Source organism: Gouania willdenowi, chromosome 10 (assembly GCF_900634775.1).
Source record: "Gouania willdenowi chromosome 10, fGouWil2.1, whole genome shotgun sequence".
NCBI lineage: Eukaryota > Metazoa > Chordata > Actinopteri > Blenniiformes > Gobiesocidae > Gouania > Gouania willdenowi.
The window spans coordinates 18,247,284-18,274,207 of NC_041053.1; the positions used below are offsets into that span (position 1 = coordinate 18,247,284).

The window sequence follows — 26,924 nt, forward strand, 5'->3', positions numbered from 1 at the left end:
CGGCAGTTTGACAGTGGTGAAATCATGCTGCCAGTATGAAAATAATGAATTAAAAAAATAATTAAAATGTTTCCAAACAGATTCGTGTATGTTCATGATTTAAGTTTTTCCAGCTCAGCCTTCAAAGACCTTTCTGCTGAGTTCTCTTTGTGATGATTTCCTTTAATAGCTACAGTTAAAATGTAACTCATGCAGGGTAACAAGTGTGATCTATAAGTCTTTGTAGCAATAATGCGGTTGATGTTTTAATGTAAACACAGTGGTGTGTTAACGTCATGCACTGTATCCAATGCAGTGATTTGATTTTTGAAAATGCATGCGGCCAATTACATGCTTCCTGTCAAAAGATGATATACGAGGGCTTGATAGCAATATGAGACAATATTTTTGGAAAGACAAAACAGATGCTGTTTGAAAAATAACCTTGACTTTAACTGTGGTACTATTTCATCCCTCCTCACCGCCAGAGGCGGTGCTTTAAGCACTGGATGTTCATCCTTGCGCATGCGCAGGTCAAAAAATTAATAAAGTCACATGTGACCTTTCCATTATATTACGGAAGTCTATACTAGTACCTCACACCGGAGGCTCAGTCCTTTGTACCCTCCCACATGCAGGTTGGATGTCAGGTTGGGTAAGCAAACCTTGTTTATAAAACTGATTGGTTTTGCTACCGTGCTTGTTGCAAGTCGCCCTGTCCATGCTTGCAGTCGGAGCTGTGAGTTTTCACCCTCCGAAGGGCTGCACAAGCTGATTTCTGTTTTGTCTTCACCGTAGCTTAACGCTCGGGTGATTTATGTTGATCATCCCTGTTCAGCTAATTATACAGTTGTCAGCTTGTCTTCAGTTTTTAAGCCACTTCGGTGTGTGTTTATCAGCCGTGCTTGGCTGTTTTCAGTTAAAAAGCCAAAATTAATTTGATAAAGCTGTGTTCAGCTTCTTCCTCAACCTGACCTTGCTGCTACACTTGGCATGGATACTTTTACTGTGTAGCTAGTGATGTCTCTGTCCGACCAGATCCTGCTACTAGCGCTAACCTTTGAGTGGCAATCTTTAATAACAGGGTCACTAGTGGTGTCTCTGCTCAACCTGATCCCTCTGCACCTCTCTCACCTGGTGAGTAATGGTATAATTACTGGTCACTAGTAGTCTTTACTGCTTGACCTAACTCTTGCTATTATCAGAATGATGATGCTTGCATTGCCGATCCTTCGTGTCTCATCTTCAGCCTAACGATGGTCATGACCTTTGCCCTTTATGCCTTGGTGAAGACTATCTATGAGAAGCCCTCTCTGATGGTACATGCCCCAATTGTGCCACTTTGGCTCAATAGGTGCACGTGACTTGTTTGGCTGCTGTCGGGGAGACCTCGCGATGGACGTCCAATGGGCCCTTAAGTTTATCACTGGCTGGCAAGCCAGCGGACCGTAAGTGCCCAGCTAACAAAAATGAAGGCGGGCCACGTAAGAAAACCGGGAAGAGTGGACCTGAGAAACTGTCTGCCAAGGTGGACACGACACAAAATGGTCCAAATGAGGGCTCTTATTCGGACTCTTCAGACTGATGCTGACTGGGCTGTGGCGGTTGATCAGGATCATGACAGGGCCCCTGAAGATGTTATGTCTTTGGCCTCTGACACCCTGTTCCGGCATGAATTTGAGAGCATGAGCACTAATTTCTCAGATCCTGGGTCTTTAGCTTCAACCAGCTCTCAAGTGGAGGGGTACGAGTGTATCACCACGGCAATATGTAGGTCCCTAGCATGCCTGAAATTGGACTTTCTTTTGGCGGCAGTTTTCAGCGTCTTCCTTTATGGTTCATCCCCCAGAGGAGTATATAAAAGAGCTGCATGTCTGTTGGACAGACACCAGGGCATTTTCAAGGCTCGCTTCCAACAGAAGGGCCCTGGCTGCAATGCAGGACTCAGGGAGGTTTGGACTGGGGCATATGCCGGTGGTGGAACCAGCAATCGCTTTGCTGGTAGTGCGGCCAGAGGAGATGCTGCGGATTAACGCCCGTTTACCATCGACTGCAGTGCCGTATTACGGATGCGTTGCTTTGCAAGTCGAATGACATGGGAGCCCGCATGGGTTGCATCGGGAACTCTCTGTCGCACCTGTTGCTTGGTCTGACTGCTTCACTTGAGGCTGAATCGTTGGACCAGCCTACGCAGGGAATGATTGATGCATCTCTGCAGGCTTTCGCCCTCCAATCTAGAGAATTGGGGAGGCTACTGTCGACACTGGTCCAGGCTCGACGCCAAGTCTGGTTGGCACAGTCTCCCATCTCAAAAACCAGTAGAAGGACCCTGAAAAGTCTCCTGGTTGTCCCTGGAGAGCTGTTTGACTCGGCTGCAATTGAGGCCTTGGCACGCACGGCTCAGGCCAGCCGCACAAGACAGTGGTTGGTGGGGCTTCAGAGACAAAACTCTCACCGCACTACGACGGAGGATCCTCAAGCTTCCTTTCGGAGGTATTCAGCACCACCGCGGTAAGCTACAGCACCCTGCAGAGCAGAAGAGACTCCCAAGGTCCGGCTTTCAGGGATCTCGCCCTTCGCGGGTGACGCGGTATGCTCGTCACCCCCCCAAACACTCAAAAGGTTGGGAGGCTTCCAGATGAAACTACGGATCCGGTGGCGGGAGATTTTACCATGGGACAACTCAATTACTGGATGGCCCAAACCCCAGATACTTGGGTTGTGAAAACCCTGTTCCAAAGGTAACGACTACAGTTCCGCCGTCGGCCTCCCATTCCGGGTCAGTTCAAGGAGACTGTGATCCGGGACCCGAACAGAGCACAGGCTCTGATTTGAGAAATTCACACTTTGCCGGAAAAAGGCATAATAGCTCCTGTGGACCCCCTGCTGCCGATCTGCGCCTGGTTTGGGACCTCAGTGGCTTGAATGTTTTTAAAGGTCCTCCCATTCAAGATGTTGGGTGTCAAACAGGTTCTCCTGGCAATCTTTCCAGGAGATTGGTTTACATCAATAGACCTAAAGGATGCCTATTTTCATGTCCCCATTGCACCTCCATATTGGAGGTTTCTTAGCTTTGCTTTTCGGGGGAAACATTTCCAGTTCAAAGTTCTGCCTATCGGCCTTTCTCTGTCCCCTCGTGTTTTCAGAAGATGCGTCGCAGCAGCCCTGTTCCCCCTGCACACACGGGGGCAGAGGATTTTACCCGACTTGGATGACTTGGTCATTTGTGTTCCCTCCTGCGAGCAGGCTCTGCGGGATACACACATTGTGCTCAGGCACATAGCCAGTCTGGGCCTTCGGGTGAATCTGGCAAAGAGCTGTGTGGTACCGTCACAAGTGGCCACCTTTCTTGAAGTAGTCCACGATTCACGCTCCATGGCAGCGCGCCTTTCACCCAAGCAGATGAGGGACATTCCGGATAAGCTCCAAAAATTTCAGATTGGAGTCGTCCTTACTTTGCATTTCTAAGCCTGCTGGGCAAGCTGACAGCGGCTTCGACGGCAGTTCCCCTCGGCATGCTTTCCTTACGCCCCTTCAAATGTAGCTGAACAGCTTACACCTGGACACTACACGCCATGTTCACAGAAGATGCCAGGTACTTGTATCTCCTCGGTGCATGGTGTCCTTGTCTCAGTGGAGGAACAAGGGTTTCATGCTGCAAGGAGTTCCTCTTGGCTATCTCCCTTCCCAAAGAGAAGTGACACATACAGATGTATACCACTGCCACCAGGTTTGAGATGTCATCTCAACTTCGTGGGCAGCTATGAATGGGGTGTCCTTGGAAGTGATCTGTGCGGTGGCATCATGGATATCCCCGAACACCTTTGCAAGATTCTACAGGGTAATTGTGGCTTCACTACAACCACTGGAAGGGGTTCTCCGGCAGCACCCATCTTCAGCACAATATGGTATGGGGTTTCTCTGGTTGGATTCCTCGTGACTTTGCTGATATTTGTCATCCAGTTCTTAAAGCACCGCCTCTGGCGGTCAGGAGGGATGGAACAGAATGAAAGTTACGACTTTAACTAAGGTTCGGTGAATCCCGGATGACCGTCAGAGAACTTAGTCCCTCGGAATCCTTGTGCTTATGAGAAGATATCTAGGGACTGAGCCTCCGGTGTGAGGTACTGATATTGACTTCCGTAATACACCAGAGGGGTCACACGTGACTGTTGTTATTAATTTCTCGACCTGCGCATGGGCATGGATGATCATCCAGTGCTTAAACCACCGCCTCTGGCAGTCAAGAACCTTAGGTACAGTCGCAACTTTCGATATACATATTCTGGGTATAATCTTTTCAACTAAATAGAAAAAAGAACAAGATAAAATCAAAACAATATTGGATAGGACGAAAAATTTCAACCAAATTGTGACATGATTTTAAATAAATGGATAAAAAATTCTCTGCATTAACTTTGCATAGAATAGTTTACAGAGCTAAGATCCAAGATATGTGTATGTTATTTTTCAACAATATTAGCATGTCTACATTTTATGGAACCAGTTGAGACCTTTGAACATTAACTATGTCTCCTGATGTTGAAAGACATGCTTGCTTGGGACAGATGTAACAGGAATGGAAAATGTCTGCTTCACTTGCCTCGACCCCTCGTACCATCGACAATATATCTTGACATTTTATTATGGGGATATTTTGTCACACTAAACCTGTATATTGTCACAGGTTGGTCATTTGTACAGCATTGTACCGGACAGTCTTCTAATGGATCAGCCTTACGCCAGATACTCATTTGTGCTCCTTTGTAGATGATCACTGTTTACTATTTTATGTATATGGTGAATAAATAAATGAGCCCAAAAAAATCTGTAAAAAATAAACACAAATCTCCTTGACGGGGAAATAAAATGTTATGAAAAGCAACAAAACAATGGTGACAGACGAGTGAACTGCTGCAGAAGCTGTGTTGTCAGGTTGGGTTTTGAGTGTATCCTACATTGTGGTGGATTTTTGTTTGGAGATGCCATTTCTGTGCGCATTGACAGAATGACATTTTGTATCCGAATCCCATGTTCATAAGATTTGTTCATTTTAATTTAAACAAAAACATTTGTGTTAGTATTGTATGTGATGGTGTGAACATGTTTGCCCCCTTCTTTATTTCTTACTTTTTTGCATGTTTTCCACACTTAAATGTTTCAGATCATCGAACAAATTCAAACACTAGTCGAAGATAACACAAGTAAAGACAAAATGCAGTTATTAAATGGAGGGTTTTATTAATGAGGCAGAAAAAAATCCAAAGCTACATGGCATTGTGTGAAAAAGTGTTTGCCCCCCAACCAGGGCAAGATTAACAATTCACTGTACCCTGAGCAACAATATTCAAGGGCTCCATCATGACAACCCCAGGATTACTATAATATGGCAAAAGAATAAATATTAGTAATATACATAAATATACAATACAAATACATCAATATCTAAATGTCAGACATCAAGTGCATTTTGATGTACAGATCTGCTAATGCTCATAGAAATACAAATGCACCACTACGTCGTCTTGTCAAAACCACTCACATATGATGCTATGAAAATAAAACATCAGCATCAGTATAATCTGGCAAAATTGACCCACTACATTAGAGAGAGAGGGAAGTGTCCTCCATTTTCAGAAAAATTAAATAACCAACCACTTTCAAATCATCCAGTATTTATTTAACAACACTTATTGCCAACACAAATGTACTGCATTGATAGAGCCATTACAGAAGAAGTCCACAGACAAGACACAAAATAAAAATCCATAATCTGATAGGATCAAGTATTATTTTGTTCCTCGACTCATTTTAAACAGAAAACCCCACAGAAGTCAACAGGACAATCAAGTGGTGCAATGTAAACATTTTGAAATCTTCCAGCTTTCTCTCAACAAAGATAAACAATTTACAGCATTTTCATTGAGTCACCACAAGGAAAGAAAAATAAATAAAATGCAGGTATCATCTGCTCAAATAAACATTTTGGTCCTAAGATCATTTGAACTTGTTTTGAAACAGAAAATAACCTCTAATGTCACAATTCAACCAGACAGGCAAGGGTTAAACATTTCATTGCAACACAAACATCTGGAAACCTGTCAATTTCTCACAAAGAAATGCTGATCTGGCAAAATACACTGGAGTGAAGAAATTACCTACTGTATATTCGGTATATGTTTTAAACAGAGTCGGCGCCAGGCAGTATTAAATGGGGGGGGTTGAAACACTTTGCTCTGAGTTGTAAATAATAGTAAACGAGCATTTAACAACGACAATCTTTGATACTCACTATAAAATATCTTTTCCTTTTCTCGGTTAGATGATTGGACCAGCCGTAAACTCCACAAAACATGGGCATTTTGATGATTTCAGACGGCAGATTCTTAAGCTTCACTTCCTGCCCTCCATCTGAATTTTTTGTTTTTGCTTTGTCGCGATGCAACAATGTGAGTGACATCACGTGAATCAACAGAGCCAGGCCAAAGACATATACACATTATATTGGCTAGTGGCCTGTGCCCTCTGGACCAAGCAAGTGCCCTTTTCAAAGTTAGTTTTTTTTTTTTTATTGTGACCAATGCTGACATGATCATCTGTAAGTGCTCATCAATTAAAAGTGTGTGATAATGTCCCAATTAATAATCCCTCCACCGGAGGGATTGTTAATCAAACGGAGGCGCATTGTAGCAGCAGACAGTACACAGCTGCAGCCCAAACACCTGCCCACCAGCCAGGTACACATAAATGAATCGAGTCGAGTGTGTTGTTTGGCCCCGAAGTCTCAGTTGCCAAGCTATAACTTGCATTTATTTGTCTCTGTTGTGAAGTAGCCTGTCTCAACCCCACACAGCTGAGCATAAATTAACCGACTGCTCACCTGCTTAACAAGCTAGACGCTACCCAATATCAATAATAGATATGACGTGATGATGACCACCGGTAGTTTGTCATTGGTATCCTCCAGCATGTGAATCTATCAGTATACTTAACTAAGATGAATATTAAGTAGGCTATTATGTAGGTTTACATTAGGCTGCATAATTAATGCTTGCTGTAATTTATTTGCTAAATGACAAACAGGTCAGAGTCAAGTTCACTGTTTAGGGCATTTTAAAGGTCAGATTTTAAAGTTGAACTGTTCCTCTAATTTTACTGAAATATCTTAAAAGCTGTCCACATTTTATTTTAACTACACAAAGTGGTTTGGCTGTACTAAATTAGGCATTAAGCTATTTTAGCTAATTATATTATTTTGCACGGCCCGCAAAATCACATGAATAGGATCTACCTGAGTGAAGTAGGCCAAAAGATCCTCAAAAGCTATAGACATCATGCCGAGATTCAAAACGATTCAGGAACAAAAAAGTAATTGAAATCTATCAGTCTGGAAAAGGTTATAAAGCCATTTCTAAAGCTGTGAGACTCCAGCGAACCACAGTGAGAGCCATTAGCCAAATGGCGAAAACACGGAGCAGTGGTGAACTTTCCTAGGAGTGGCTGGCTGACCCCAAGAATGCAGCAATGATTCATCTAAGAGGTGACAAAAGAACCCACAACAACATTTAAAGAACTGCAGGCATCACTTGTTTCAGTTAAGATCAGTGTTCATGACTCCACCATAAGAAAGAGACTGGGCAAAAATGGCCTTCATGGCAGAGTTCAAGACAAAAACCACTGCTAAGCAAAAAGAACATTAAGGCTCGTCTCATTTTTGAAAACAGCTTGATGATCCCCAAGACTTTTGTGAAAATATTCTATGGACTGATGAGACAAAAGTGGAACTTTTTGGAAAGTCAGTGTCCCATTACATCTGGCGTCAAAGTAATTAGTTTCAGAAAAAGAACATCATACCAGCAGTAAAATATAGTGGTGGCAGTGTGATGGTTAGGGCTGTTTTGCTGCTTCAGGACCTGGAAGACTTGCTGTGATAAATGGAAGCATGAATTCTGCTTTTTACCAAAAAATCCTGAAGGAAAATGTCCGGCCATCTGTTCGTGACCTCAAGCTGAAACGAACTTGGGTTCTACAGCAAGACAATGACCCAAAACACACCAGCAAGTCCACCTCCGAATGGCTGAAGAAAAACAAAATAAAGACTTTGGAGTAGCCTAATCAAAGTCCTGACCTAAATCCTATTGAGATGCTGTGGCATGACCTTAAAAAGGCGGTTCATGCTCGAAAACCCTCCAATGTGACTGAAATTACAACAATTCTGCAAAGATGAATGGGCGCTAAAAATCCTCCACAGCATTATAAAAGACTCATTGCAAGTTATCGCAAACACTTGATTGCAGTAGTTGCTGCTAAGGGTGGCTCAACCAGTTATTAGGTTTAGGGGGCAAACACTTTTTCACACAGGGCCATGTAGCTTTGGATTTTTTTCTTCCTCATTAATGAAACCCTTAATTTAAAAACTGCATTTTGTGTTTACTTGTGCTACCTTTGATTAATGTTTAAACTTGTTTGATCTGAAACATTTAAGTGTGGAAAACATGCAAAAAAGTAAAAAATCAGGAAGGGGCAAACATTTTTTCACACCAATTTATATTTGTGTGTGCAAATGCTTGAATGAAGGTAAATAAGCTGGAGAAAGAAGCTGTTTACAGTTATTTGAGTCATTCTGCGCTTGGGCGTCTTGCGGCGATGACACGCTGGTGATGACGTAATCCAAGATGGTGGCGGGCCGGACTACAGCCGACACTATGTAATAAAAGCCTTAAAAGACATGGATATAATGAAAAGAGTGGATGGACGGAGGCATAAACATGCAGACTTTCACACAGAAACACAGACTTATTAAACACACACGGACCTCGGTAAACGGAACAGGCTTCACCGGACGGCAGGCACTAGGACCCAGAGGTGGAGTAAATGCGTCACCGACCTGCATGTATAGACTGTAATATCACCAGTTTATCATTTTACCAGTTGTTAGAGCTACTGTCTTTACCAGGGAGCAAATATTTATTCCTGGTGATTGTTTTCCAGAGTTTTACTGGAATTTTTACCGGTGATTAGTTTCTATCTCCCTTACGCTCCGCGGTCCAAACTGACACCTTAGCCAGACACACGCACACACACGCACACACGCACACACACACACACACACACACACACACACACACACACACGCACACACACACACACACACACACACACACACACACACACACACACACGTCACTCAGTCACATTAAGGAAGGTTGCGGTCATTATATGGGGTGGATTAAAGAATGAATAAAGGATTGTTTTATCTCGTTCTTCTCCGTGTTATTATCACATTATAAAAAAGTTTAAAAAATAACAGGAATTAGTGCTGGTCTCGAACGGTCTTGAGGGAAAATCCTGAGTCCGGGCAGCCCGCGTCTGAGACAGGACCGAGTCAAAATGCTTCCGAGTCCGAGACGAGACCTTTAAAATTTGGTCTCGAGACAAGACCGGTCTCGACTACTACAACACTACCCTACACTAAAACTAACACATTTGAAGACAAAATTGGTTGTATTTTTAATAAGCAATGCAACTCATAGCTCTCTTTTCTCTCAGTCATATTATGGTATGGGTTTGCTTTTTTTCTCTGTTTTCATCCTGGCATTGAATCCAAAATAATCTAATTTTTTGTGTTATGAAAATGTCGACATTCACATGGATGATTTTTGCTGCTTGTAGACAAACATCTCACACATCCATCTTGAACCTGAATGTTTTAAAGGGATAAACAGCTGCATTATAAAGACTGCATAGTCTTCATAATGCAACCTTCTGCCAATGCCATAGTTGTCAGCACACAGAGCTAAATGCAGCACACCTGGTCCTTTGCATGTTTGTGTGACTCCATGGTTGTGTGAGCGGTGCGTCTGTGAGCTATGAATGGGTAGAGAGGGGTGTTCTCTCCCAGACACCATAGCAGCAGTGAGATGAGGAGTGCCATCTACTCTGCTGCACATTTGCTGCACTAGCAGAGGAGGAAGACGAAGGGGGAAAAAGGGAGGAAGAAGGTATGTGTGCATTTACTCCTAGCATTTGATCTGTCATTTAGGGGAGGTATTGCTTTGCATGTTCACAATATGTGCTTTACTACTCCCCCTATCTCTCTCTCGTCATTTTTTCATCATGCTTCACTGTACCTGATAAGTGCCTTAAGCTGTCTTGTGATAAACCTCTTCATCATCTTATTTATGATAAAGATGATTTTTTTTTTCTTTTTCATACTGCCGCTTCTTTCTCTCCATCCCAGTTTTCAGTGTTGATTTGGAGCTTTACTTCATGGATTTGCCCCTACAACAGAGAGATAAGCATAGATGATGAATGTCTGAAGTGTTTCAGGGAGCTCAGTGAGCCTCCTTAGAGTTCAGCTAAGGAATGTATACTTGGTGGAAAGCAAAAACCCATTGCAATGCATTTTAAGCTTTATTGCATTTCACACTTTGAACCAAACATGCTTTTTATTTTAGCAACTTGATTTTTGTATTTCCTAACTGTAAAACAGTTCAAAGTGTAGTCAAGTAATGGTGAGCTGTATAAAATGGTTAAGATCTGTTTTTGAATCTATCCAGACACTTTGATATGTCACTTCTTCCCAAGGCTGAGCAGATGACCAATTACAGAACAAAATGTCCTGAATGCTGTTGATGTCTTTAAAGGCCTCGCTTAGCTTTTAGTAGAGTTACTGCCCACACACTCCCCTCGGTGCTCCAACCACCTCTGCATGCCTGTCTGTGCTGTGACCGCCCATGTAATTACACAGCTTCAACAAAGGAGCACATCTGTCTGAGTGTGCATTGGCTTTTATGATAGATTGAGTGAGTTGACCTATTCTATAGGCTTCTAGCTGAGAGGGTCACAGCCGGACATTGTCATTAATTTTTTGTAGAACTGCAAAGGAACACCGAACATCATCATTCGTCTCCAGGACATTTCAACAGTGGTCAGAGCCTTGGGTGCAAAATAAGATGATGAAGTGCTTTTTATGATGTGAATTGTCCTAGACTTCAGTTGTCTGAGTAACACCTTTTCAGGTTATCTAATACTTTTTTTTCCTTTTGTTAAACATCACCAAACCTTAGGACCAGTTAACAATCTCACTTTGCCTTCCTCAGAACAGACGCGCTCACAGAAATAATTATCTGTATATCTTTCAATAAAATCGATTAAAATTTAATTACGGAGTAAAAAATAATGCTTTTGAAGAAAGGAATCAGTGGGCTGCCTCTCCAGTATGTTAAAAAACAATTCAAAGTAGCAGCGGCAGCCAAACCTGAAGGTCCGAGACACTCTTTAGGTGTAAAAATCCTTTATTGAAACAGGGATGTCATAATATCATTGCATAAAGATTTTTTTTAACGTAAATCGTTGAAGATTAAGTAGCTCTATAAATAGTTAATATCAATAAATTATATGTATCAATTAGGGATGTAACGATTCACTCAACTCCCGATACGATTCGATTCACGATACTGGGTTCACGATACGACCGTGGCTCAGGTGGTAGAGGGTCGTCTTCTGATTGAGAGGTTGGGGGTTCGATCCCAGTACCTGACTATGTGTCGAAGTGTCCTTGGGCAAGACACTGAACCCTGCATGGCAGTCCTGTCCCACTGGTGTGTGAATGTGAGAGTGATTGGGTGAATGAGCTGATATGTAAAGCGCTTTGGGTCTGCTTCAGTGTGGTGATAAAGCGCTATATAAATCAAGTCCATTTGCCATTCTCACGATTTATTTTACAAAATGGGACTGTAGACAAATTTTTTTGGGGGGAAAAAAACGAGAAAATACTGTATTATTTTCCTTTTATTTTTCATTGTCAAAAGAATTCCTTGATAAACTATTCAAAACAATGCAATTTAACTAAAAATAAATCTTGAATGAAATAAATAAAGGAATAATACAAATGAAAATGAAGCCTATTAATTTAAATTCTGGTTCTATAATAAACAATGCAAAACTGCATAATAGTTCTTTTTCTTTTAAAAGTGCAACTGAAAATGTATTTTGTGCCTTAACAATTGGACTTTAAAAAAAAAAAAACTGTGATTGCACTAATTTACGTCATATTTGATTGGACCAGCAGAGGGCGCTGGTAACCCAGTGGTCGGTTGGCATGCGGATATCTTGCAGTGAAGAAGAGAGCTATGCTAGCAGACAGAGCTAATAGAAAAACATGACTTTTACAGATATTCAAGTAATATTACAGATATTCTTTCAGTGCTAAGGGGGTAATGAATCATTTATTAACATATTTAAGAGTAGAAGGCAGCCAGAAAGAAAGTATTAGCAGACTCCGCCCGCCGCCTACACTTGTGGATAGCGCCCTCTGCTGGTTAAAAAAAGTACTGCGATTCAATTTTCAGAAAATCGATATCAACCGTGATACCTATGAATCGATTTTTAACTGCCTTACGATTAATCGTTACATCCCTAGTATCAATATAAAAAGATAGTATATATCAGGGGTCTGCAACCTTTACTCACAAAAGAGCCATTTTACCTAATCTCGACTGGATTAAAGTCCTTCCGCAATCAAAAAGATACCATCTCAATGAAGACAATGCAGTGTGTAACATTCAATACAGTTAAAATAATATCGAATACTTTTATGAGCTAAAAAATAACTTGAATTTGATAACACAAGATCATGTCTGTCAACACATGCTAACTGCTAATTTCTTGCAATATATCAAGCATGTATATTAAAGTGGCAGGTTGGCAATTAAATAAATCTTTCCCCATACAAATACAGTCTCTATTTTCTTCCAGAATAGTCTTTTTGTTAGTTTAGTTATCTTTCAAGGGATTTAAAATTTAAGATTAGCCTCAAGTGCAAGGAAAGTTGATGGTCTGTAGAGGTTGCAGGAGTTGAAGTATGAAGGTGGCAGAGTTATTGCACAACGCGATTTATTTTTAGGTTAACCAATTGTTTTATCATAATTTTATTTGAAGTTAGTGTCATTAATCACCAATACCCTCTGTAAGAAATAACAATTCATTATTAGAATTATATAATAATAATTTTTTTAAAGCTACAGGAAGCCATTGCAAAAGAATCAAAGAGCCACATGAGGCTCCAGAGCTGCAGGTTGCAGACCCCTGGTGTATATCATTGTAGATGAAATAACTCATCTATTTGTACGGTTGCCGTATCGGCAACCCCCAGTGCTATTGGTACGGTTACCGAAGTACACGTACGTATCGTCTTACCCCTAATTTCCACTGAATGTGGCGCCGCTGCATTATGTCTCTGCAGCGCCACCGGAGCTGATAGGTTTTCACTTTAGTCTATGTGTTAATTTCCACCGGGTCCGCTGTGATGCGTGTTTGCTCCTTCCCAGCTGCGGTAGTCCGGTGCCCTCCGCCAGTTATATGCAGGGCTTCTATTTCTGGCGGACACCGTAGCATGACGCATCAATCAACACAGAGCAAATGAAGTTAAACAGGAAATTAAGCACGTATTCTGCAATGAAATATCAGGTTACTTTTTAAAATAGAACACCAGATTATATTTCAAGTAACTACATCACCAAAACGTCATAATGTGTGAAAAAAAAATCACATTCACTATATTGTTTCCTCTCATAATGTAACTGCACTGGAAACTTCAGCAACTTTTATTTAGTTCATGTTTTACTGGTGCAGTTTTATCTCTTCTCTATACGGATAGAATGTCGGTATTTTGATACGGCAACTATATGGATAGTGGCTATCCATATATCCTGTCTTCCAGGGAAAAATTACATAAAAAATGTTGTTGAACATGAATATTTGAATACGTAATTGTAATTGAAAAAGGGAATTGATCCCAACACTGGCTGCCGGGCTTTTCCACCTTTGCTTCAAAAGTGGAACAACTTCCACCAATGCAGGTCATCAGAACATAACATTAAACACTTGGCTAAATTCAAAGTGAGGTGATGTTCAACCATCCAATGGCACTTTACCATTATCATTCAGCATGCAGTGAATCGCTGAGACATCTCTCCTTTGTCCTTTGAAGTGCTGTGCACTTATCAGAAGTATAATGTTGGAGTTCAGCTTCCTTCCATAGGCAGCAAAAAAAAAAAAAGTAGATATATATATATATATATATATATATATTGCTTCACAAACAAGGAATGAAAACAAATGTACCAATCTAACTGTTTTTATTTATTTATTTTTTTTCATTTCTGTATAACAGGTTTTGAAAGCTGTATTATGGACCTGCCAAAATAAATCCAAAATGCAGCTTGAAATGTTCAGCAACCTAACTTAACGAATGAGAGAGTAAGGTTGCTCAAACTAAGCAGTGTTATTATTTATTATGTTCTTCATGATATATCATACAACACTCGATACATGTGCTTTAATATGCAATATACACTTTAACATGGAGGGATAGACTTGCTGGCAGTTTGTAAGAATGGCCTAGTGGGTGAGCTCAAAAAGTTGTCAAAGGTTCCAAAAATGCAATCAAATTGTATTTATTTATAGAAATGGTAACCATTTGTCCCAGTCCTTTCCAGTTTCAGACACAAATTTTCTTGTCATTCCAACCAGCATCTGATTCACACAAGCCATCAGTCTGAGGGTGGTAGGGGGTTGTCCTTACTCTTCTTATCCCTAACATCTGATAGGCCTGGAAGAGTGTGCGACCCATGAAGTTGGGACTTTGGTCTGTTAAGACCTCTCTGGGAATTCCGACATGAGAGAACAGTTTTAGTAAGACTGAGGCTACCTGTTTAGCTGTCACCTCTCTCAAAGGAATAGCTTCTGGATATCTGGTTGCATAGTCAGTAATGACCAAGATAAACTTGTTACCTGTCTGACTCCTCTCAACTGGATCAACTACATCCACTCCTATGCGTTCAAAAGAGGTACCTATGACATGAAGTAGTACAAGCGGGACTGGAGCAATACATTGTTAGCTGGCACTCTGAGCAGGTTTTCCAAAAGTCTTTCACTTGACTGTACATACCTGGCCAGTAACACCTCTTGGAAATGCACATGAAGGTTTTCATGAAGGCTCAATGACCTGCCCAAGGAACTGTGTGACCTAACCGCAGAACTTCATCTCTACAGGATTTGTGAAGGACTAGCTGCTTGCCAAAATCATTAAGTCTGTAAAGAAGGTTGTTCTCTATAGCAAACTGCTCTCTGAGGGTCTTTCTCTGTTTCTTTAAAACACTGCTCAAGAGTGGAGTCTTCACGCTGCTGCTTAGGTAGGTCAGTCTCCTCTGACTGCTCCAAAATAAATTCCCCCACCTGCTGCCTGCATCTGTCCAACCTGTCCTCCTCTGTGGCTCCATGTTCTGATGTTATCTCTTCCCCATAGAATGGCATAAGCTGCAGAGTACCTGTCTGACTGTCTGATGTGTGTGGAGAAGGAATTTGTTCTGACACTTCCTCCATTGCAAAGTGTGACCTTGGCAAAGAGACAGGGTCTACTCTACCTTGCTTTACTTTTGCACGAGTTACTGCTCCACAAATTCCTTCCTTTCCCTGGCGGAGGAGATCAAAAAGGACAGGAAGATCTGTCTCTAGGAGCAAGGGATATGGCAACTCTGAAACAACTCCAACTTTTATTAAGTAAGCCTGCCAATTAGCCTCAATGTAAATCTCTGCTGTAGGGACCTGTTCCCCATGTCCATGGACAGAGATGACTGGAAATGTATCTCCCTCACTCCACAACTCCCTAGGGACAAGATGAGACTGAACAAGGGACTGGGAACAACTCGTATCTAACAGGGCTGTGTGAGGCCTGCCATTAAACTGTACAGTAGTAAGAGGGGAGGCTGACTGCCCTACAGGAGGAACAGAAAAACCTGGTTGTGGAACAAAACAGAGACTTGTGGCTTTCTGCTTTTTAAGGGGGGAAAAGGGCATGTATTGCCTGCCTCACCACAGTTATAACAGACAACTTGTTCCTTATCTGCTGGCTGAGTCCTATTACCACTGCTGTCCTGAGGTGCTGTTGTGGTAAGTCTAGGTTGGCTAGGAGAGGAGCTACCACCCCTGACCACACCCTCAGACTTACCCCTGGCGTAGTAGTCCAGCGTAGTGGTAGATCCCTGGGCCCTTGTGCCTGCTGCCTCTGCTGCTGTGTCATGGTTGTGTTCCCTGACCCAGGTCTTCACTTTTGGATTGAGGACTGAAATACTGCTCCAAGACCATCTTCTCCAAGATATCCTCCTTGCTGGCAGCATTAAAGTCCACCCATTTACAGAACAAATCTTTGAGGTGAATATATAGCTTCTGTGGTGACTCCTCATTTGGTGTTTCCAGGGCTGGATTCATGGCAACAAAAGCACTTCTTGCCTTACCCGTTAGCAATGGGATTAACCCAATGGACCAATGGTCTTCCAATCTCATCAGCCTTGACTCACCCATTGGCACTCTTCCTGATGCAGGAACTGGAGACCAAGGTGACCTGACGGTTGAGGACTGAGAGCCAATGGGTGTTTGCTGAGAAACACCCCTACAACTCTATTACATGTGGTACTTTCCAAGAAGCACACCACTATATAAAATTTCTCACATACATAGAGAAAATGGAAGCTAAGGATACTGTAAATTACAGCTGATGATCCCACTACTTTTTGGGTAACATTTATTTTGTTGTTCACTCATTTTTTTTTTTTTTTTCAATTTGTTTTTAGTTTATGTATGCATATATGTGGGCATGTGTGTATTGTGTACATATGCATATATTTATTTTGTATATTTTATATACTTTCTATAATTTACCCTTATTGTTTATAAAACATGACAATAGCTCAGCTGGAGCTATGGGGTGGGGGAGGGGGATGTTTCACTGTTCTTAATTGAAAAATCATTGATGTTAATGTTTTTGTTTATATGTATGTATAATTGAAAAAGTAACAATAAAAAGACCTTGACAAAAACAAAAAGAAACACCCCTACAACTCTATTACATGTGGTACTTTCCAAGAAGCACACCACTATATAAAAGTTCTCTCTGTAGTTTTCTTCTTTGAAAGTCACCACTGAGCTTGGATAGCATTAGCCGCTAATCACACCGGCTTTTTGCACTGGTGGTTTATGTTTAGGAGAGCAGAAGAAAGAGCGCAGCTCCTCGCTTCAGCAGGCAGTGAAACTCACCTAGTTGTATGTTAAAAAACAATTCAAAGTAGCAGCGGCAGCCAAACCTGAAGGTCCGAGACACTCTTTAGGTGTAAAAATCCTTTATTGAAACAGGGATGTCATAATATCATTGCATAAAGATTTTTTTTTAACGTAAATCGTTGAAGATTAAGTAGCTCTATAAATAGTTAATATCAATAAATTATATGTATCAATTAGGGATGTAACGATTCACTCAACTCCCGATACGATTCGATTCACGATACTGGGTTCACGATACGACCGTGGCTCAGGTGGTAGAGGGTCGTCTTCTGATCGAGAGGTTGGGGGTTCGATCCCAGTACCTGACTATGTGTCGAAGTGTCCTTGGGCAAGACACCGAACCCTAAGTTGCTCCCAGTGGTCGACTAGCGCCTTGCATGGCAGTCCTGTCCCACTGGTGTGTGAATGTGAGAGTGATTGGGTGAATGAGCTGATATGTAAAGCGCTTTGAGACTGCTTCAGTGTGGTGATAAAGTGCTATATAAATCAAGTCCATTTACCATTTACCATGTGTCGCTGGTGGAAGGTGCTTTGCTTCAAACACGCATATGAAGCGAACATTTGTGCGGCAGATGCGTCCGGTGCCGCAGAAGATGCGTCCGGTGCCGCAGAAGATGCATTTCGGTGTGAAAGCAGCATAATGGGTCAACAGATCAACCACAGTGTCCGCCATGTTGTAAACAAACAAAGTTCATCAGCTGCTGGTCCTTTAAAACCTTTTTACTTGGTTTTTATTTTGTAAACCTTTGAATTTTGTATCCCCATTTTATTATAATTTTCTAGTCACTGTGTTGTTGGCACTTATGTTTATATTATATACATTATATAAAGATTTTTTTTTTTTGAATGATTTTGGGAAAACTTAAATGAAAACTTTTGATCACCCCCGCAAACTCCGTGTATGCTTCCTTCTGCACCCGACTGTCCTACATGTGTATGACTGCTGGCCTTGTGTGAGCACTACATTAGGTCACTCCCTCTGCTGCAGAAAGCTCAGTCCTGTCAGTCCTACTGGGCCTTGTTAATATCACATATCCTTGTGGCATCAAATGTGATGCTACCATGTTATCTGATGTCAGCTGTCACAGTCAGCCAGCAAGCCCCCATTGATCAGCTCACATTCATTCTTTATGAGTCTTGGCTTGAATGCTTCCTGAACAGCAGGCTGAGAAGGAGCTCTGAGTAATGGACCATTACATTTCAGCAGCACCGAGTCTTCTGTTGGCTTTGTGAACATTCATGACTTCTCGGGCAAGAACTTGAATTATTTATATAAAGTCTCTCAGGGTGAGAATGTGCTCAGTTTTAGAAATCAAAACTAGTTTTAAAGCTTTTTTTTTTTTGAGAAAAAAAAGGCTGTTAGAGTTGTCTGGTTGGTTCAGGTTAGTTTTCTTAAGGTTGTATGCATGACAACCATTGCTGAAATGGTTTGTTTGAAAAGGTCACCAACCTTTCTGAAACTGCGAGCTACTTCAAAGTGAGTGAATAGTCCAAAGGGCTACCATCAGTTTAAAAAGCACTTATTAAATACTAAATTATCACATTTTCACTTAAAGTTTCAACATGCATCACTGAATTTCTCCTAATTTATGCAGTTGTTTAATTTTCATTAGGTTTCATGGGAAATAATCATGTTTCTACATGTAACATGTTTGTACAATTTAACCATTAAATCCACTTTTAAAACAAACAAATGAACGAACAAAAAACAACATCTAATCACCATCTTATACTAATCTGTGACTTTTGAAAATGTTTGTCACAATGTTTCAGTGAAAATAAACATTTACAGATTAAAAATTATATATATATATATATATATACAAGTAAACCAGATTTTGTCACCATGTTGGTGACCCCTGGTTTAGGGTAATTAACGAAACTTAATGACAGCCTTCACGACCTCTTGTTCATACTAATGACAGGTGTAATGTTATAATAATGACAGCGTAATGTCAGCCTTCATGTGACGTGTTACCAAAGATGTTTTATTTCGTCTCGTGTACAGCTCTCTGATGAACTTCGCTGTTCATACGCTTTATAAAAAAATCTGATTCAAAACAACTAATCCATCTTTATTTTCATGTGCATTGTAAGAATGTGCTTCTGTTGCGACCAAAGTCTGTCTCTGACCTGCTATAAAAAGAAAATAAATAGTAGCAAAATAGCCAAGGCTTTTGGAGTAAACAGGTTAGTTTCTGAAGGATCCTAATGTAGAGTGAAGCTGCATGTCCATAAATTGTGGGTAAATAAGGTGAATTTAAGAAACATTTGCCAAAATATAAAATCAAATAGCAACCTTTAAGCTTGCAGGTTCTTAGCTGTTTGTCATGGATGGTGAATTCCAATGTGGCGAACCACGGCCCTGAATCTAAACTCAGCCTTGTTATTTGTGGCACAATGTGTGGGTTTGACAAATACAAGCAGACATTGATCGAAGCACTGAGTTCATTGCACTGTAAAGTATTTCTGTGACACTTTGGCACATACCTAGAGGTGTTTTGTCTTTGGCCACCAGGACTCCTGACACCAGCTGAGGCTCAAGCTGCGAGTTCTGCCAAGTATTCACTGTGGCCTTTTGGCTTTCAACCAATCAGAGGTGACATGATTTATTACTGTCTGCACATCCAAATGTTTCCAATAATTTATTCACTCACTTTAGAATGTGTCACAGAATTGTATGCCATTACAGCCAGAATTAATGATATGTCAAAATCTAAGAAATCAATCCTGAGTTTGGAATAATGAGTAAGTGAATACTATTGTTATCTATCTATCTATCTATCTATCTATCTATCTATCTATCTATCTATCTATCTATCTATCTATCTATCTATCTATCTATCTATCTATTAGGGGTGAGACAATACACTGAGTTTACAATATGATATGACAGACTAGAATGGGCTTGCGATTACGATATAATTATTTTTTTAAAGAAAAAAGTAAATAAATATTGAAGTTGGAAAGACTTACTGTTGAAGTCAATAGGAATATTAAAAAAATAAAAACAAACCATAACGATCTGGTGTGTAGTATATTGTGTATTTTCTATAGTACATTGCAGTGTTTTTTTTATTGATAAAATATTATTGAAATTAGTTATATATGCTGGTTGTAAGGGCCCAAATTGACAGGCTTCCTAAATAAATGATCCTCCTTCCATTTTGATATTCCTGTCTCAGTTTGACTGTGCATAAAAACATTGATGAAATGTGTTTTGTGCAGGAACTTTAAGGCATTATCTTATCTTCAGTGAACACAAAATTGTTCAAAGACATTCAATTCCTGGACCATCAGTGTCTGACTGATGAATGATCCACAATTCAGATAACACACTGCCAGATGTTGTGGAAAGACTTCGAGCTGCAGTGATTTAGTTGCTTTTATGGGTACTTGTACTTTTTTGAGTATATTTCTAAATCAGTAATTGTACCTAAGTACGTTTTTAAAAGAAGTAAAGTAATTTCTTACATTTCTACACCAACCGGTTACCGAGTAGATTATTATTTCTTGTGATTATTTTTTTCTTCTATTTACATTTAATAGTCTCTTGTAAAGGCACATTGAATATAATACATTTGTTCTTAGTCATGCCATTTCTGATCAAAACCTTTTTTTGGTTCAGGTTGTTGTTTATACCTATTATGTTGGGACCCACATGACACATTGGATGTGGCACTGCCATAAATAGCTATACTTAGAGCCTGACAACTTCTTCTTCTTCTTCTTTTTTTTTTTAAATTGACTTCATCGGTGTTTTCTTTAAAAAGGAAGTGTACATTTTGGCAAACCTTTTATTTTATACAAATGCATTTGTGCAAAATACATTAAGTTCCAATTGTGGTAGATTTGGTTTCTTCCTTCTTAAGTTTATACATGAGATGTTTACTGTATGCAAGGGAACCGTGACAAAATGTATTACCAAAAATAAACATGGGGGGGATGAAAGTAACTAGTAACTTTTACTCTGAGTACTTTTTAATTTAGGTACTTTTTACTTGTACTTGAGTATTTTATGTATGACTTACTTGTATTTGTACTTGAGTACAAATTCAATTAAGTAGCAGTACTTGTACTTGAGTAGAATATAGCAGTACTTTACACCTCTGGTAATGGATATGATTGTGAGAATGCTGGGCTCCTGTATTTATTGTATTCCTGAGTCAGATACGCTCTCTACTGGGAAGAAACTATAACTACACATAAACCTGCTCTGTATTGATTTCTTATTAAATGTCAGACCATGGTCTGATGTGATTACCCACGGATTGTTTTAAATTTGTCCACACATTAAGTATGAATGAACCCACCGAGCTTGGTTTTCCCAGTGTAACCATTCTGAGAAGATACAGCCTCATGCATTGATATTGTCTGCAAACATATAATGCTGTTTTGTGTTTGTCATTTTTTAAATAGTTGCACAGTCGGTGTTTGAACAAGCACAAGGTGATCTCCATCTAAAGTGAATCCTCTGAGGCAATGGAACAAAAGACCAGCGAGGTGCTTGTAGTAACATATTAAAGTTATTGGACTCATTTAGGCCTTTAACTTAACGACATCTTTGTCTTTCTCTCTCCAGTCTCCCACCTCCACCTCTCCCCAGAGGCAGTTGAAGAACAGGTCCAAATCTATAGAGGAGACACAGCATTCAAAGAGGGTGAGCAGGTCTTCATCAGACATCCTATAGAGAACATATTTTTTCCTATTTGTCCCAACCTATTTGGCTGCTTGTGCTGTTTTATCCGACAGACCTTTGCGTCCCAAAAGTCACTCCCTGGGAGGCCTGAACTGGAGAGAGTGAAGGTGAGCTGTGTGCACAGGGATGTTTGAAGATAGAAAATAATAACCATAATTATGTCATGCTTCTGGTGTCCCTGGAGGTTCTATTATAGTTAGAAAAATCAAGCTTTTCTTCTCTGTGTGTTCCAGGAGATTCCTGATGAGACACCCACGGCCTCCACTGAAGAGCTGAAGTGAACAATCATTGTCCTGTCATCATGAAGATCAACACATGTACATATGAAACAAATAATGTGGATATTGGTTTCATTATAGAACATTAATAGCAAATAAGGTTTGAAAAACACAAGACACCGCATTGATTTTAAACGCACATGCACACACAGACACACACACATCCATTAGTGGGGATGAAGCTTTCTCATTGTGCTGTTAGTTACGTGACGATACCTGATGAATGTCTACTGACAATAAAGCAATGTCATTAAGTGAATTGTTCTTTATTTATTTCTCAACTACAAGTTTTTCTGAGAACGCATGCAGGAGAGAGTCAGGAGAAGGAAAGCAGAAATGTGCTGGAGTCTGAAAATGTTCCCATTTCATTCATGTAAGCAGCCCCCAGAGAAATCACTAAATACAATATTTTATTATTCGGTTTTATTGTTGATAAAGTACGACGAAACCAATGTTTTACTTGGATGACTTAAGTGTCATAATATGACGACATTTGCCGTATTTGACATTGGTACTGGTTTACCAATTTTTTTTTTAACCACTTTGTCCTTTTCTATCTTTTCTTGACACATCTTCATGTTTTTCTTTCATAAACCACCAGACTAAATCACCACAAGTAGCAATACTTGCTACCAGAGATCTTTCCATCCATACTGAAAAATCAAAAAAAGGTACCTGTGCTGGAAATATATAACATAAAACATGTTTAATGTATTTTTTTTTTTAAAACAGCACCTTTTCAGAATCATAAAAGTTTTTTTATTTGCCAAGTACAGTTTAAAAACAGTACAAGGAATTTAATTTGGTAGTCGGTGCAAATAAAAATAAAAAACAAACCAGAAACAACAACAACAACAACAACAACACATATAAAGGATAAATATATCATTATTTTATACCATAAAATACAATCCATGAAGTGCAGGACCCTCCTGATTTCTCTGATTTTATTAATTGGACAATATTGGATATTGACAAAACGCTAATTTTGAACACCTCTAACTTTTGTTACTTTATTATAATGCCTTTATTTATCTTTCCCTTTGTTGCAAGGTCTGCTGAAAACAATTTAGATTAAAGGTGCAAGGTGGGGTGGACAGGTTGCCATGATTCTATTGCAGGGTCATCATACAGACAGACAGACAGTCAGTCAGTCACAGACACATGAACTCTTACAGTCCGAATAAAGACTCACATACTCTGGGTGAACCTACATGTAAGGGATAACATGCAAACTGATCTCCCTTAGCACAGTTTGGCACAGTGTCCTCCTCTGGTTAGCTGGAGCTTTAACAACCTCAAATAAACATTTTTAGAAAGCCCACACTTGATGTATTGTTTACTGTTTATTGCAATAAGTTTAATGTTTCATTCATTTATACTCTGTTTTTCTTTGAAAGCACAATAGTTGTCCGACATTGTGAATGCATCACTGGCGCATGAATGTGCTAAATGCAGTTGTAAGAGGACATGCTTCAGCTGATGCAGCTCCATAGAGAGTATTTTCCCTTGCCTTTTCACTCCATTCATCTCTACTCCTTGGTTTATCACTGTGTGTAAATGACAGAAGGTGAATGAGATGATGTTAAAATGCTAAAGTTAGTAGATAGTACAGATGTTATTATTCAAGTTGTGCTGGAGCTAACTTTATGTTATACTCGTGTGTTAATGAAGCTACTTAATTTTTTTGACAGCCACATGTGATGTTATTTGCTTAGTGATATGATTTGTAAGTGTTGAATATTGAATGAATACTGTTTTACTTTGATGTTGCTAATTTTAGAGTAGTTTACATGATGTGTGGCATCTACTATACTGATAGACGTTTGTTATGTCACTTTGCAGACCACAGCAAGATAAACCACCATAAACTTGGACATCTGTAGCCGTGTTCTTTACCTTGAGGACCAACATCTTTCACCTTGCCGCTCTAAACCAGTACAATTTGGAGACAACTTTTCCTCTTCTTTGTATGGTCCTTTGAACCGGATTGAGCATTAATTAAGGTATGGAACCTGCAGATGTACAGACTGAGGCTGCACCCCACCGTGCCTTTACAGAGAGAGAGAGAGACATCCCCCAGCCTACTTGGCAGAGTATGTGTTTGCAACACTCCCTTCAGAAGGACAAAACCCACACCACACGAGTAATCTACCATCAGCCATCATGTCGTGGGAGAACAAACTCATCTCAGAGGAGTGCCGCCTCCAGGTCAACACGGTCATCTCGCTCATCCATGAGTAGATTCCCCTCCAATGTTCTCTCGGAACTGGAAAAAGCACAGCTTGAAGAGCGAGTGAAGTTGATGGAGCTCAAGGAGTTACATCAGAATTTAGAAGGGGACAAACGAATAGAACCTGATTGTCGGCGACTTCAAGCCAGACAGGTCCAACAGCTGTAAGAGGAAACCATCAGAACACAAGATACATTAATCAGAGAGCTAGAGATGCAGCTAAAGAAAAGAGATAATGAGCTTGAAATAGCTAAAACAGTTACTTCTTTCCTGAAAGAGAAAGCCAGGGACTCTTATGGTACCAGATCCTCATCGTGCGCACCAGATCATATTGTGGACCCACCTCTAGAACCTGTACCTCCACCTTCGGCACACCAAGTGACTCCCTCACCTGTGACTGTACCTCCAGCCCAACATGCAGCTCCTCTCCCTCAGGCTTAGCTTCCAGTGTCACATGTGGCTCGGCCCTCTGTGCCTTATCCATCTCTGCGTCAGCCACAAAATCCTGCTCCTCCTCCAGTATCCCTGCCTTCGAGTCCAGCACCAGTGAACTACTACTCTTCTCCAACTTTGCATCTGGTTCATCCAACACAGTATCACCCATCCGGTCCAGCCCTCACCCGTCCTGTCCGGACCTCCACTTTAGCTTTGCCTCAACCACAGGTAGCTGATGTGTTCCCTACCCAGTATCATGTACTCTGGCATTCCAAAACCTATGATCCCTTTCTTTGAAAGTGGTAAAGAAAGTGACTTTGTTCTACTGAGTATGGCCCTGGACAACCTACTGAATAATCATCTGCACCTGAGTGAGCAGTATAAGTATCAGGTGCTCCTTGAAAGTTACAGAGTGCTCTTCAGAGCCTACTTGCATGATCCAAGGCCATACATGACAGCCATGCAGGCTTTACAAGACAAGTATGGTCAACCTTGTTAGCTCATCCGAAGTGAGCTAAGGTTTGGAGACTCGGAGGCCTTTGATGAGTTTGCATTGTCCATCCAAACTCTAGTAGGCATTCTATGGACCCTGGAGGGACAGAATGGCTACAAACTAAGATGTGGATCACATGTTGATAGAGTGCTGAGTAAGATGCCGCCAAGCTATTGTGATGGGTTTGTGGAATATTGCCTGAACCAAGGTGTTCTCTGAACAGGTACTGACCAAACCTATTCCTTACCTGATCTGAGTTCCTGGCTTCATATGAAATCCCAAGCAAAGCGTATAGCAGGTAGAGCTTCTGAGAGAGCCTAGAGATTGGTTGCCCATCTACAAACCAAAGACGCCGAGAAACAAGTGCACATTTCCTTTGTCCATGCTAGATCTCCTGTTATGCCAAAGAAGCAATTATCTATGCCACACCTAGAGTTGAGTGCTGCACTCACAGGTGCTCAACTAGCTAGCTTTCTTCAAACTGATCACCTTACCCATCAGGAAGACCATTCTCTGGTCAGATTCCACAACAGTTCTACACTGGCTCAAGTCAGAATCTTGCCACTATAAGGTCTTCGTGGGCACACAAGTGGGAGAGATACAGAGTCTCACAGACGTGGCCAACTGGAGGTAAGTTGATACTAAGAACAACACTGCTGATGACATCAATAGGGGCAAGACCCTAAAGGAGTTGTCTGGACCGCACTGCTGACACCAAGGTCCTGCCTTCCTACATAACACTGATGATTATTGGCCAACTAACCCATCATCCTATCCGGAGGCGGATAATAGCGAGCTTAAGAAATCCTCCGTCTGTGGACATGTGACTGTCGACTCCTGTTCTCAACACTCCAGGATCAGCATGTTCTCTACATGGAAGGACTTCATGCAGGCAACAGTGCACTCCCTACACGGGGCGGCTGATCCACACTCTGAATTACTCCACCAAGCAACTGACTACATCAAAGCTGAAAATCTCCTCCTAAAACGAGCACAGATGGAGTCATTCCCAGAAGAGATCAAAGCGCTCATCTCTGACCGACCCTTGCCAACCTCAAGTCGTTTGGGCTCTCGATCTCCTGAGTATGACAAGGATGCAGGGCTCATTCAAGTCGGGGGGAGGTTACGAAGGGCAGAGCAGCTAGAACTAGACACCGGTCTTATTAGATCCAGAGCATCCCTTAACCAATCTAATCATCCAGGATTTTGATGAAACCCTCCTGCATCCTGGTTGGGAAAGAGTGCTGGCTGAACTTTGTTGTCGGTTTTGGATATTGCGAAGGAGGGAAGCAGTCAAGAGGCAGCAAAGTCATTGCATGCAGTGTCAGGCATGGCATGCCAATCCTTCTGTCCCTAAAATGGCTGCTCGTCTTCACCTATATACGCCACCCTTCTATTTAACAGGTGTAGATTGTTTCGGGCCCTTCACAGTGAAGTTGGGGTGTCAAACAGAGAAGATTTGGGGCATTGTCTTTAAATGTCTGACAACCAGTTGTGTGCAACTAGACCACTTAGAGTGTTTTGATACCACTGCCTTTCTTATGTCTCTCCACCGTTTCATCAACAGCACAAACTTTGTTGGTGGGGCTCGAGAGCTTCCCTTTGAGAACATGGCTCCTCTTTTAAAGGAACAGATGGCAAATCAGCAGATTGAGTTCTGTTTCAATCCCCCCAGTGTTCCTCATT

General features: G+C 41.0%; 1 long non-coding RNA gene across 1 annotated transcript; it reads left to right on the top strand.

The window, feature by feature from the left end:
* The first annotated feature begins 9,761 nt into the window (after positions 1 to 9,761).
* On the top strand, positions 9,762 to 22,336 carry LOC114471374 (uncharacterized). Its single transcript, XR_003674964.1, has 5 exons — positions 9,762 to 9,980; positions 21,520 to 21,603; positions 21,683 to 21,760; positions 21,853 to 21,906; positions 22,033 to 22,336. It is a non-coding gene; the product is annotated as an uncharacterized LOC114471374 (long non-coding RNA).
* Positions 22,337 to 26,924: the final 4,588 nt, after the last annotated feature.